At 38.6% G+C, this 14,921-nt stretch overlaps 5 non-coding genes across 5 annotated transcripts; all 5 read right to left on the reverse strand.

Annotated features, from left to right (window-relative positions):
- Positions 1-576: 576 nt before the first annotated feature.
- TRNAM-CAU (transfer RNA methionine (anticodon CAU)) lies at positions 577-649 on the reverse strand. Its single transcript has one exon. It is a non-coding gene; the product is annotated as a tRNA-Met (tRNA).
- Positions 650-1,982: 1,333 nt separating this feature from the next.
- TRNAM-CAU (transfer RNA methionine (anticodon CAU)) lies at positions 1,983-2,055 on the reverse strand. Its single transcript has one exon. It is a non-coding gene; the product is annotated as a tRNA-Met (tRNA).
- Positions 2,056-7,061: 5,006 nt separating this feature from the next.
- On the reverse strand, positions 7,062-7,134 carry TRNAM-CAU (transfer RNA methionine (anticodon CAU)). The gene has a single exon. It is a non-coding gene; the product is annotated as a tRNA-Met (tRNA).
- Positions 7,135-9,248: 2,114 nt separating this feature from the next.
- Positions 9,249-9,321, reverse strand: TRNAM-CAU (transfer RNA methionine (anticodon CAU)). Its single transcript has one exon. It is a non-coding gene; the product is annotated as a tRNA-Met (tRNA).
- Positions 9,322-10,697: 1,376 nt separating this feature from the next.
- On the reverse strand, positions 10,698-10,770 carry TRNAM-CAU (transfer RNA methionine (anticodon CAU)). The gene has a single exon. It is a non-coding gene; the product is annotated as a tRNA-Met (tRNA).
- Between the last annotated feature and the right edge of the window lie 4,151 nt (positions 10,771-14,921).

A 14,921-nucleotide genomic window follows, 5' to 3' on the forward strand; every position in this document is an offset into this window, starting at 1 on the left:
ACACCATTTTTTGGTGTCCGGTTGCCATAGTCACCATCGCCGGCCGCTATCGTGTAGCAGGCCGGCGATGGCGGATTAACCCCTAAGAAGCCGCGATCGCTATTGAACGCGGCTTCTGAGGGGTTAAATCTGCGGGGACCACCGCGATCGGTCCCGGCACATTGAGCAGTAATAGTCTGCTGTCGGAATCAGCAGCTATCACAGCTCATGCACGCGCCCCGCGCGAACGGCGCCGTGTTTACTCCATGACATACTATTATGTCATGGAGCGCGAACGATGCACTTACCATGACATAATAGTATGTCCTGGAGCGTTAAGGGGTTAATGAACTAGTTTCGCCAATAAATAAGAAACCATCAGACTATTTCACCCAATCTGATTGGGACTTTGCTTTAATATTGTTTCTTTTTAGGCAAAATCCTATTTTGGATTTAAAGCTCAAATCATTCCCATCTCTTCTACTCACTCAAAAATGACAAGGAAATCAACAACACTTTCCTCATATATTAAAAACGTTTCGGCAGAAAAACCCGATTTCCTGCATGAATGGAGGAAGACAAAAACTCACTGAACAGTGCCTCGTGTGAGGATCGAACTCACGACCTTCAGATTATGAGACTGACACGCTTCCTACTGCGCTAACGAGGCAACCACCAGATGTTTGTAGACAAGCTCAAAGCGGCAAAATGAAAAAATATATATACATTTTCTTTATTCCCACTTTTTCTTAGTCCATGACTCATTATACTTAATAACTGCTCCCAAATGGTCTAGCGGTTAGGATTCCTGGTTTTCACCCAGGTGGCCTGGGTTCGACTCCTGGTATGGGTTATAGGATAAAAGTGCTCTTTGTGGCCATAAATTCTAACTTATCTTTGTTTACCCATTCCTCCTCTTTTCACCAGATCCTATTTGAGCTTGAAACTCAAATAATTCCTATTGTTCCCTTCTCACTCCAAGTCAACAACCCCTTTATCCTGTCAGTTTGGCTAATTTTCCTTTTTTTAATGAACTAGTTTCGCCAATAAATAAGAAACCATCAGACTATTTCACCCAATCTGATTGGGACTTTGCTTTATATTGTTTCTTTTTAGGCAAAATCCTATTTTGGATTTAAAGCTCAAATCATTCCCATCTCTTCTACTCACTCAAAAATGACAAGGAAATCAACAACACTTTCCTCATATATTAAAAACGTTTCGGCAGAAAAACCAGATTTCCTGCATGAATGGAGGAAGACAAAAACTCACTGAACAGTGCCTCGTGTGAGGATCAAACTCACAACCTTCAGATTATGAGACTGACACGCTTCCTACTGCGCTAACGAGGCAACCACCAGATGTTTGTAGACAAGCTCAAAGCGGCAAAATGAAAAAATATATATAAATTTTCTTTATTCCCACTTTTTCTTAGTCCATGACTCATTTTACTTAGTAACTGCTTCCATATGGTCTAGCGGTTAGGATTCCTGGTTTTCACCCAGGTGGCCTGGGTTCGACTCCCGGTATGGGAAATAACCTTTCACTAGTCTTGCACTTTCAAAGGTTGAGCGTTATAGGATAAAAGTGCTCTTTGTGGCCATAAATTCTAACTTATCTTTGTTTACCCATTCCTCCTCTTTTCACCAGATCCTATTTGAGCTTGAAACTCAAATAATTCCTATTGTTCCCTTCTCACTCCAAGTCAACAACCCCTTTATCCTGTCAGTTTGGCTAATTTTCCTTTTTTTAATGAACTAGTTTCGCCAATAAATAAGAAACCATCAGACTATTTCACCCAATCTGATTGGGACTTTGCTTTAATATTGTTTCTTTTTAGGCAAGATCCTATTTTGGATTTAAAGCTCAAATCATTCCCATCTCTTCTACTCACTCAAAAATGACAAGGAAATCAACAACACTTTCCTCATATATTAAAAACGTTTCGGCAGAAAAACCCGATTTCCTGCATGAATGGAGGAAGACAAAAACTCACTGAACAGTGCCTCGTGTGAGGATCGAACTCACGACCTTCAGATTATGAGACTGACACGCTTCCTACTGCGCTAACGAGGCAACCACCAGATGTTTGTAGACAAGCTCAAACCGGCAAAATGAAAAAAAAAATATATATTTTCTTTATTCCCACTTTTTCTTAGTCCATGACTCATTATAGTTAATAACTTCTCCCATATGGTCTCTCGGTTAGGATTCCTGGTTTTCACCCAGGTGGCCCGGTTTTGACTCCCGGTATGGGAAAGAACCTTTTACTAGTCTTGCACTTTCAAAGGTTGAGCGTTATAGGATAAAAGTGCTCTTTGTGGCCATAAATTCTAACTTATCTTTGTTTACCCATTCCTCCTCTTTTCACCAGATTATATTTGAGCTTAGAAACTCAAATAATTACTATTGTTCCCTTCTCACTCCAAGTCAACAACCCCTTTATCCTGTCAGTTTGGCTCATTTTCCTTTTTTTAATGAACTAGTTTCGCCAATAAATAAGAAACCATCAGACTATTTCACCAAATCTGATTGGGACTTTGCTTTAATATCGTTTCTTTTTAGGCAAGATCCTATTTTGGATTTAAAGCTCAAATCATTCCCATCTCTTCTACTCACTCAAAAATGACAAGGAAATCAACAACACTTTCCTCATATATTAAAAACGTTTCGGCAGAAAAACCCGATTTCCTGCATGAATGGAGGAAGACAAAAACTCACTGAACAGTGCCTCGTGTGAGGATCGAACTCACGACCTTCAGATTATGAGACTGACACGCTTCCTACAGAGCTAACGAGGCAACCACCAGATGTTTGTAGACAAGCTCAAAGCGGCAAAATGAAAAAATATATATAAATTTTCTTTATTCCCACTTTTTCTTAGTCCATGACTCATTTTACTTAGTAACTGCTTCCATATGGTCTAGCGGTTAGGATTCGTGGTTTTCACCCAGGTGGCCTGGGTTCGACTCCCGGTATGGGAAAGAACCTTTCACTAGTCTTGCACTTTCAAAGGTTGAGCGTTATAGGATAAAAGTGCTCTTTGTGGCCATAAATTCTAACTTATCTTTGTTTACCCATTCCTCCTCTTTTCACCAGATCCTATTTGAGCTTGAAACTCAAATAATTCCTATTGTTCCCTTCTCACTCCAAGTCAACAACCCCTTTATCCTGTCAGTTTGGCTAATTTTCCTTTTTTTAATGAACTAGTTTCGCCAATAAATAAGAAACCATCAGACTATTTCACCCAATCTGATTGGGACTTTGCTTTAATATTGTTTATTTTTAGGCAAGATCCTATTTTGGATTTAAAGCTCAAATCATTCCCATCTCTTCTACTCACTCAAAAATGACAAGGAAATCAACAACACTTTCCTCATATATTAAAAACGTTTCGGCAGAAAAACCCGATTTCCTGCATGAATGGAGGACGACAAAAACTCACTGAACAGTGCCTCGTGTGAGGATCGAACTCACAACCTTCAGATTATGAGACTGACACGCTTAATACTGCGCTAACGAGGTAACCACCAGATATTTGTAGACAAGCTCAAACCGGCAAAATGAAAAAAAAAATATATATTTTCTTTATTCCCACTTTTTCTTAGTCCATGACTCATTATAGTTAATAACTTCTCCCATATGGTCTCTCGGTTAGGATTCCTGGTTTTCACCCAGGTGGCCCGGTTTTGACTCCCGGTATGGGAAAGAACCTTTTACTAGTCTTGCACTTTCAAAGGTTGAGCGTTATAGGATAAAAGTGCTCTTTGTGGCCATAAATTCTAACTTATCTTTGTTTACCCATTCCTCCTCTTTTCACCAGATCCTATTTGAGCTTGAAACTCAAATAATTCCTATTGTTCCCTTCTCACTCCAAGTCAACAACCCCTTTATCCTGTCAGTTTGGCTAATTTTCCTTTTTTTAATGAACTAGTTTCGCCAATAAATAAGAAACCATCAGACTATTTCACCCAATCTGATTGGGACTTTGCTTTAATATTGTTTATTTTTAGGCAAGATCCTATTTTGGATTTAAAGCTCAAATCATTCCCATCTCTTCTACTCACTCAAAAATGACAAGGAAATCAACAACACTTTCCTCATATATTAAAAACGTTTCGGCAGAAAAACCCGATTTCCTGCATGAATGGAGGACGACAAAAACTCACTGAACAGTGCCTCGTGTGAGGATCGAACTCACAACCTTCAGATTATGAGACTGACACGCTTAATACTGCGCTAACGAGGGAACCACCAGATATTTGTAGACAAGCTCAAACCGGCAAAATGAAAAAAAAAATATATATTTTCTTTATTCCCACTTTTTCTTAGTCCATGACTCATTATAGTTAATAACTTCTCCCATATGGTCTCTCGGTTAGGATTCCTGGTTTTCACCCAGGTGGCCCGGTTTTGACTCCCGGTATGGGAAAGAACCTTTTACTAGTCTTGCACTTTCAAAGGTTGAGCGTTATAGGATAAAAGTGCTCTTTGTGGCCATAAATTCTAACTTATCTTTGTTTACCCATTCCTCCTCTTTTCACCAGATTATATTTGAGCTTAGAAACTCAAATAATTACTATTGTTCCCTTCTCACTCCAAGTCAACAACCCCTTTATCCTGTCAGTTTGGCTCATTTTCCTTTTTTTAATGAACTAGTTTCGCCAATAAATAAGAAACCATCAGACTATTTCACCAAATCTGATTGGGACTTTGCTTTAATATCGTTTCTTTTTAGGCAAGATCCTATTTTGGATTTAAAGCTCAAATCATTCCCATCTCTTCTACTCACTCAAAAATGACAAGGAAATCAACAACACTTTCCTCATATATTAAAAACGTTTCGGCAGAAAAACCCGATTTCCTGCATGAATGGAGGACGACAAAAACTCACTGAACAGTGCCTCGTGTGAGGATCGAACTCACGACCTTCAGATTATGAGACTGACACGCTTCCTACTGTGCTAACGAGGCAACCACCAGATGTTTGTAGACAAGCTCAAAGCGGCAAAATGAAAATATATATATATATTTTCTTTATTCCCACTTTTTCTTAGTCCATGACTCATTATACTTAATAACTGCTCCCATATGGTCTAGCGGTTAGGATTCCTGGTTTTCACCCAGCTTGCCCGGGTTCGACTCCCGGTATGGGAAAAAAAACTTTTACTAGTCTTGCACTTTCAAAGGTTGAGCGTTATAGGATAAAAGTGCTCTTTGTGGCCATAAATTCAAACTTATCTTTGTTTACCCATTCCTCCTCTTTTCACCAGATTATATTTAAGCTTGAAAACTCAAATAATGCCTATTGTTACCTTCTCACTCCAAGTCAACAACCCCTTTATCCTGTCAGTTTGGCTCATTTTCCTTTTTTTAATGAACTAGTTTCGCCAATAAATAAGAAACCATCAGACTATTTCACCAAATCTGATTGGGACTTTGCTTTAATATTGTTTCTTTTTAGGCAAGATCCTATTTTGGATTTAAAGCTCAAATCATTCCCATCTCTTCTACTCACTCAAAAATGACAAGGAAATCAACAACACTTTCCTCATATATTAAAAACGTTTGGGCAGAAAAACCCGATTTCCTGCATGAATGGAGGAAGACAAAAACTCACCGAACAGTGCCTCGTGTGAGGATCGAACTCACGACCTTCAGATTATGAAACTGACACGCTTCCTACTGTGCTAACGAGGCAACCACGAGATGTTTGTAGACAAGCTCAAAGCGGCAAAATGAAAATATATATATATATATTTTCTTTATTCCCACTTTTTCTTAGTCCATGACTCATTATACTTAATAACTGCTCCCATATGGGTTTGCGGTTAGGATTCCTGGTTTTCACCCATGTGGCCCGGCTTCGACTCCCAGTATGGGAAAAAACCTTTTACACTTTCAAAGGTTGAGCGTTATAGGATAAAAGTGCTCTTTGTGGCCATAAATTCTAACTTATCTTTGTTTACCCATTCCTCCTCTTTTCACCAGATTATATTTGAGCTTGAAAACTCAAATAATTCCTATTGTTCCCTTCTCACTCCAAGTCAACAACCCCTTTATCCTGTCAGTTTGGCTAATTTTCCTTTTTTTAATGAACTAGTTTCGCCAATAAATAAGAAACCATCAGACTATTTCACCCAAACTGATTGGGACTTTACTTTAATATTGTTTCTTTTTAGGCAAGATCCTATTTTGGATTTAAAGCTCAAATCATTCCCATCTCTTCTACTCACTCAAAAATGACAAGGAAATCAACAACACTTTCCTCATATATTAAAAACGTTTCGGCAGAAAAACCCGATTTCCTGCATGAATGGAGGAAGACAAAAACTCACTGAACTGTGCCTCGTGTGAGGATCGAACTCACGACTTTCAGATTATGAGACTGACACGCTTCCTACTGCGCTAAAGTGGCAACCACCAGATATTTGTAGACAAGCTCAAAGCGGCAAAATGAAAAAATATATATAAATTTTCTTTATTCCCACTTTTTCTTAGTCCATGACTCATTTTACTTAGTAACTGCTTCCATATGGTCTAGCGGTTAGGATTCCTGGTTTTCACCCAGGTGGCCTGGGTTCGACTCCCGGTATGGGAAAGAACCTTTCACTAGTTGAGCGTTATAGGATAAAAGGTTCAAAGGTTGAGCGTTATAGGATAAAAGTGCTCTTTGTGGCCATAAATTCTAACTTATCTTTGTTTACCCATTCCTCCTCTTTTCACCAGATCCTATTTGAGCTTGAAACTCAAATAATTCCTATTGTTCCCTTCTCACTCCAAGTCAACAACCCCTTTATCCTGTCAGTTTGGCTAATTTTCCTTTTTTTAATGAACTAGTTTCGCCAATAAATAAGAAACCATCTGACTATTTCACCCAATCTGATTGGGACTTTGCTTTAATATTGTTTATTTTTAGGCAAGATCCTATTTTGGATTTAAAGCTCAAATCATTCCCATCTCTTCTACTCACTCAAAAATGACAAGGAAATCAACAACACTTTCCTCATATATTAAAAACGTTTCGGCAGAAAAACAAGATTTCCTGCATGAATGGAGGAAGACAAAAACTCACTGAACAGTGCCTCGTGTGAGGATCGAACTCACAACCTTCAGATTATGAGACTGACACGCTTCCTACTGCGCTAACGAGGCAACCACCAGATGTTTGTAGACAAGCTCAAAGCGGCAAAATGAAAAAATATATATACATTTTCTTTATTCCCACTTTTTCTTAGTCCATGACTCATTATACTTAATAACTGCTCCCATATGGTCTAGCGGTTAGGATTCCTGGTTTTCACCCAGGTGGCCTGGGTTCGACTCCTGGTATGGGAAAGAACCTTTCACTAGTCTTGCACTTTCAAAGGTTGAGCGTTATAGGATAAAAGTGCTCTTTGTGGCCATAAATTCTAACTTATCTTTGTTTACCCATTCCTCCTCTTTTCACCAGATCCTATTTGAGCTTGAAAACTCAAATAATTCCTATTGTTCCCTTCTCACTCCAAGTCAACAACCCCTTTATCCTGTCAGTTTGGCTAATTTTCCTTTTTTTAATGAACTAGTTTCGCCAATAAATAAGAAACCATCAGACTATTTCACCCAATCTGATTGGGACTTTGCTTTAATATTGTTTCTTTTTAGGCAAAATCCTATTTTGGATTTAAAGCTCAAATCATTCCCATCTCTTCTACTCACTCAAAAATGACAAGGAAATCAACAACACTTTCCTCATATATTAAAAACGTTTCGGCAGAAAAACCCGATTTCCTGCATGAATGGAGGAAGACAAAAACTCACTGAACAGTGCCTCGTGTGAGGATCAAACTCACGACCTTCAGATTATGAGACTGACACGCTTCCTACTGCGCTAACGAGGCAAACACCAGATGTTTGTAGACAAGCTCAAAGCGGCAAAATGAAAAAATATATATAAATTTTCTTTATTCCCACTTTTTCTTAGTCCATGACTCATTTTACTTAGTAACTGCTTCCATATGGTCTAGCGGTTAGGATTCCTGGTTTTCACCCAGGTGGCCTGGGTTCGACTCCCGGTATGGGAAAGAACCTTTCACTAGTCTTGCACTTTCAAAGGTTGAGCGTTATAGGATAAAAGTGCTCTTTGTGGCCATAAATTCTAACTTATCTTTGTTTACCCATTCCTCCTCTTTTCACCAGATCCTATTTGAGCTTGAAAACTCAAATAATTCCTATTGTTCCCTTCTCACTCCAAGTCAACAACCCCTTTATCCTGTCAGTTTGGCTAATTTTCCTTTTTTTAATGAACTAGTTTCGCCAATAAATAAGAAACCATCAGACTATTTCACCCAATCTGATTGGGACTTTGCTTTAATATTGTTTCTTTTTAGGCAAAATCCTATTTTGGATTTAAAGCTCAAATCATTCCCATCTCTTCTACTCACTCAAAAATGACAAGGAAATCAACAACACTTTCCTCATATATTAAAAACGTTTCGGCAGAAAAACCCGATTTCCTGCATGAATGGAGGAAGACAAAAACTCACTGAACAGTGCCTCGTGTGAGGATCAAACTCACGACCTTCAGATTATGAGACTGACACGCTTCCTACTGCACTAACGAGGCAACCACCAGATGTTTGTAGACAAGCTCAAAGCGGCAAAATGAAAAAATATATATAAATTTTCTTTATTCCCACTTTTTCTTAGTCCATGACTCATTTTACTTAGTAACTGCTTCCATATGGTCTAGCGGTTAGGATTCCTGGTTTTCACCCAGGTGGCCTGGGTTCGACTCCCGGTATGGGAAAGAACCTTTCACTAGTTGAGCGTTATAGGATAAAAGGTTCAAAGGTTGAGCGTTATAGGATAAAAGTGCTCTTTGTGGCCATAAATTCTAACTTATCTTTGTTTACCCATTCCTCCTCTTTTCACCAGATCCTATTTGAGCTTGAAACTCAAATAATTCCTATTGTTCCCTTCTCACTCCAAGTCAACAACCCCTTTATCCTGTCAGTTTGGCTAATTTTCCTTTTTTTAATGAACTAGTTTCGCCAATAAATAAGAAACCATCAGACTATTTCACCCAATCTGATTGGGACTTTGCTTTAATATTGTTTATTTTTAGGCAAGATCCTATTTTGGATTTAAAGCTCAAATCATTCCCATCTCTTCTACTCACTCAAAAATGACAAGGAAATCAACAACACTTTCCTCATATATTAAAAACGTTTCGGCAGAAAAACAAGATTTCCTGCATGAATGGAGGAAGACAAAAACTCACTGAACAGTGCCTCGTGTGAGGATCGAACTCACGACCTTCAGATTATGAGACTGACACGCTTCCTACTGCGCTAACGAGGCAACCACCAGATGTTTGTAGACAAGCTCAAAGCGGCAAAATGAAAAAATATATATACATTTTCTTTATTCCCACTTTTTCTTAGTCCATGACTCATTATACTTAATAACTGCTCCCATATGGTCTAGCGGTTAGGATTCCTGGTTTTCACCCAGGTGGCCTGGGTTCGACTCCTGGTATGGGAAAGAACCTTTCACTAGTCTTGCACTTTCAAAGGTTGAGCGTTATAGGATAAAAGTGCTCTTTGTGGCCATAAATTCTAACTTATCTTTGTTTACCCATTCCTCCTCTTTTCACCAGATCCTATTTGAGCTTGAAACTCAAATAATTCCTATTGTTCCCTTCTCACTCCAAGTCAACAACCCCTTTATCCTGTCAGTTTGGCTAATTTTCCTTTTTTTAATGAACTAGTTTCGCCAATAAATAAGAAACCATCAGACTATTTCACCCAATCTGATTGGGACTTTGCTTTAATATTGTTTCTTTTTAGGCAAAATCCTATTTTGGATTTAAAGCTCAAATCATTCCCATCTCTTCTACTCACTCAAAAATGACAAGGAAATCAACAACACTTTCCTCATATATTAAAAACGTTTCGGCAGAAAAACCCGATTTCCTGCATGAATGGAGGAAGACAAAAACTCACTGAACAGTGCCTCGTGTGAGGATCAAACTCACGACCTTCAGATTATGAGACTGACACGCTTCCTACTGCGCTAACGAGGCAACCACCAGATGTTTGTAGACAAGCTCAAAGCGGCAAAATGAAAAAATATATATAAATTTTCTTTATTCCCACTTTTTCTTAGTCCATGACTCATTTTACTTAGTAACTGCTTCCATATGGTCTAGCGGTTAGGATTCCTGGTTTTCACCCAGGTGGCCTGGGTTCGACTCCCGGTATGGGAAAGAACCTTTCACTAGTTGAGCGTTATAGGATAAAAGGTTCAAAGGTTGAGCGTTATAGGGTAAAAGTGCTCTTTGTGGCCTTATCTTTGTTTACCCATTCCTCCTCTTTTCACCAGATCCTATTTGAGCTTGAAACTCAAATAATTCCTATTGTTCCCTTCTCACTCCAAGTCAACAACCCCTTTATCCTGTCAGTTTGGCTAATTTTCCTTTTTTTAATGAACTAGTTTCGCCAATAAATAAGAAACCATCAGACTATTTCACCCAATCTGATTGGGACTTTGCTTTAATATTGTTTATTTTTAGGCAAGATCCTATTTTGGATTTAAAGCTCAAATCATTCCCATCTCTTCTACTCACTCAAAAATGACAAGGAAATCAACAACACTTTCCTCATATATTAAAAACGTTACGGCAGAAAAACCAGATTTCCTGCATGAATGGAGGAAGACAAAAACTCACTGAACAGTGCCTCGTGTGAGGATCGAACTCACGACCTTCAGATTATGAGACTGACACGCTTCCTACTGCGCTAACGAGGCAACCACCAGATGTTTTGTAGACAAGCTCAAAGCGGCAAAATGAAAAAATATATATACATTTTCTTTATTCCCACTTTTTCTTAGTCCATGACTCATTATACTTAATAACTGCTCCCAAATGGTCTAGCGGTTAGGATTCCTGGTTTTCACCCAGGTGGCCTGGGTTCCACTCCTGGTATGGGAAAGAACCTTTCACTAGTCTTGCACTTTCAAAGGTTGAGCGTTATAGGATAAAAGTGCTCTTTGTGGCCATAAATTCTAACTTATCTTTGTTTACCCATTCCTCCTCTTTTCACCAGATCCTATTTGAGCTTGAAACTCAAATAATTCCTATTGTTCCCTTCTCACTCCAAGTCAACAACCCCTTTATCCTGTCAGTTTGGCTAATTTTCCTTTTTTTAATGAACTAGTTTCGCCAATAAATAAGAAACCATCAGACTATTTCACCCAATCTGATTGGGACTTTGCTTTAATATTGTTTCTTTTTAGGCAAAATCCTATTTTGGATTTAAAGCTCAAATCATTCCCATCTCTTCTACTCACTCAAAAATGACAAGGAAATCAACAACACTTTCCTCATATATTAAAAACGTTTCGGCAGAAAAACCCGATTTCCTGCATGAATGGAGGAAGACAAAAACTCACTGAACAGTGCCTCGTGTGAGGATCAAACTCACGACCTTCAGATTATGAGACTGACACGCTTCCTACTGCGCTAACGAGGCAACCACCAGATGTTTGTAGACAAGCTCAAAGCGGCAAAATGAAAAAATATATATAAATTTTCTTTATTCCCACTTTTTCTTAGTCCATGACTCATTTTACTTAGTAACTGCTTCCATATGGTCTAGCGGTTAGGATTCCTGGTTTTCACCCAGGTGGCCTGGGTTTGACTCCCGGTATGGGAAAGAACCTTTCACTAGTTGAGCGTTATAGGATAAAAGGTTCAAAGGTTGAGCGTTATAGGGTAAAAGTGCTCTTTGTGGCCTTATCTTTGTTTACCCATTCCTCCTCTTTTCACCAGATCCTATTTGAGCTTGAAACTCAAATAATTCCTATTGTTCCCTTCTCACTCCAAGTCAACAACCCCTTTATCCTGTCAGTTTGGCTAATTTTCCTTTTTTTAATGAACTAGTTTCGCCAATAAATAAGAAACCATCAGACTATTTCACCCAATCTGATTGGGACTTTGCTTTAATATTGTTTCTTTTTAGGCAAAATCCTATTTTGGATTTAAAGCTCAAATCATTCCCATCTCTTCTACTCACTCAAAAATGACAAGGAAATCAACAACACTTTCCTCATATATTAAAAACGTTTCGGCAGAAAAACCCGATTTCCTGCATGAATGGAGGAAGACAAAAACTCACTGAACAGTGCCTCGTGTGAGGATCAAACTCACGACCTTCAGATTATGAGACTGACACGCTTCCTACTGCGCTAACGAGGCAACCACCAGATGTTTGTAGACAAGCTCAAAGCGGCAAAATGAAAAAATATATATAAATTTTCTTTATTCCCACTTTTTCTTAGTCCATGACTCATTTTACTTAGTAACTGCTTCCATATGGTCTAGCGGTTAGGATTCCTGGTTTTCACCCAGGTGGCCTGGGTTCGACTCCTGGTATGGGAAAGAACCTTTCACTAGTCTTGCACTTTCAAAGGTTGAGCGTTATAGGATAAAAGTGCTCTTTGTGGCCATAAATTCTAACTTATCTTTGTTTACCCATTCCTCCTCTTTTCACCAGATCCTATTTGAGCTTGAAACTCAAATAATTCCTATTGTTCCCTTCTCACTCCAAGTCAACAACCCCTTTATCCTGTCAGTTTGGCTAATTTTCCTTTTTTTAATGAACTAGTTTCGCCAATAAATAAGAAACCATCAGACTATTTCACCCAATCTGATTGGGACTTTGCTTTAATATTGTTTCTTTTTAGGCAAAATCCTATTTTGGATTTAAAGCTCAAATCATTCCCATCTCTTCTACTCACTCAAAAATGACAAGGAAATCAACAACACTTTCCTCATATATTAAAAACGTTTCGGCAGAAAAACCCGATTTCCTGCATGAATGGAGGAAGACAAAAACTCACTGAACAGTGCCTCGTGTGAGGATCAAACTCACGACCTTCAGATTATGAGACTGACACGCTTCCTACTGCGCTAACGAGGCAACCACCAGATGTTTGTAGACAAGCTCAAAGCGGCAAAATGAAAAAATATATATAAATTTTCTTTATTCCCACTTTTTCTTAGTCCATGACTCATTTTACTTAGTAACTGCTTCCATATGGTCTAGCGGTTAGGATTCCTGGTTTTCACCCAGGTGGCCTGGGTTCGACTCCCGGTATGGGAAAGAACCTTTCACTAGTTGAGCGTTATAGGATAAAAGGTTCAAAGGTTGAGCGTTATAGGGTAAAAGTGCTCTTTGTGGCCTTATCTTTGTTTACCCATTCCTCCTCTTTTCACCAGATCCTATTTGAGCTTGAAACTCAAATAATTCCTATTGTTCCCTTCTCACTCCAAGTCAACAACCCCTTTATCCTGTCAGTTTGGCTAATTTTCCTTTTTTTAATGAACTAGTTTCGCCAATAAATAAGAAACCATCAGACTATTTCACCCAATCTGATTGGGACTTTGCTTTAATATTGTTTATTTTTAGGCAAGATCCTATTTTGGATTTAAAGCTCAAATCATTCCCATCTCTTCTACTCACTCAAAAATGACAAGGAAATCAACAACACTTTCCTCATATATTAAAAACGTTTCGGCAGAAAAACCCGATTTCCTGCATGAATGGAGGAAGACAAAAACTCACTGAACAGTGCCTCGTGTGAGGATCAAACTCACGACCTTCAGATTATGAGACTGACACGCTTCCTACTGCGCTAACGAGGCAACCACCAGATGTTTGTAGACAAGCTCAAAGCGGCAAAATGAAAAAATATATATAAATTTTCTTTATTCCCACTTTTTCTTAGTCCATGACTCATTTTACTTAGTAACTGCTTCCATATGGTCTAGCGGTTAGGATTCCTGGTTTTCACCCAGGTGGCCTGGGTTCGACTCCCGGTATGGGAAAGAACCTTTCACTAGTTGAGCGTTATAGGATAAAAGGTTCAAAGGTTGAGCGTTATAGGGTAAAAGTGCTCTTTGTGGCCTTATCTTTGTTTACCCATTCCTCCTCTTTTCACCAGATCCTATTTGAGCTTGAAACTCAAATAATTCCTATTGTTCCCTTCTCACTCCAAGTCAACAACCCCTTTATCCTGTCAGTTTGGCTAATTTTCCTTTTTTTAATGAACTAGTTTCGCCAATAAATAAGAAACCATCAGACTATTTCACCCAATCTGATTGGGACTTTGCTTTAATATTGTTTCTTTTTAGGCAAAATCCTATTTTGGATTTAAAGCTCAAATCATTCCCATCTCTTCTACTCACTCAAAAATGACAAGGAAATCAACAACACTTTCCTCATATATTAAAAACGTTTCGGCAGAAAAACCCGATTTCCTGCATGAATGGAGGAAGACAAAAACTCACTGAACAGTGCCTCGTGTGAGGATCAAACTCACGACCTTCAGATTATGAGACTGACACGCTTCCTACTGCGCTAACGAGGCAACCACCAGATGTTTGTAGACAAGCTCAAAGCGGCAAAATGAAAAAATATATATAAATTTTCTTTATTCCCACTTTTTCTTAGTCCATGACTCATTTTACTTAGTAACTGCTTCCATATGGTCTAGCGGTTAGGATTCCTGGTTTTCACCCAGGTGGCCTGGGTTCGACTCCTGGTATGGGAAAGAACCTTTCACTAGTCTTGCACTTTCAAAGGTTGAGCGTTATAGGATAAAAGTGCTCTTTGTGGCCATAAATTCTAACTTATCTTTGTTTACCCATTCCTCCTCTTTTCACCAGATCCTATTTGAGCTTGAAACTCAAATAATTCCTATTGTTCCCTTCTCACTCCAAGTCAACAACCCCTTTATCCTGTCAGTTTGGCTAATTTTCCTTTTTTTAATGAACTAGTTTCGCCAATAAATAAGAAACCATCAGACTATTTCACCCAATCTGATTGGGACTTTGCTTTAATATTGTTTCTTTTTAGGCAAAATCCTATTTTGGATTTAAAGCTCAAATCATTCCC

This window comes from Rhinoderma darwinii, chromosome 3 (assembly GCF_050947455.1).
Source record: "Rhinoderma darwinii isolate aRhiDar2 chromosome 3, aRhiDar2.hap1, whole genome shotgun sequence".
NCBI classification, from domain to species: Eukaryota; Metazoa; Chordata; class Amphibia; order Anura; family Rhinodermatidae; genus Rhinoderma; species Rhinoderma darwinii.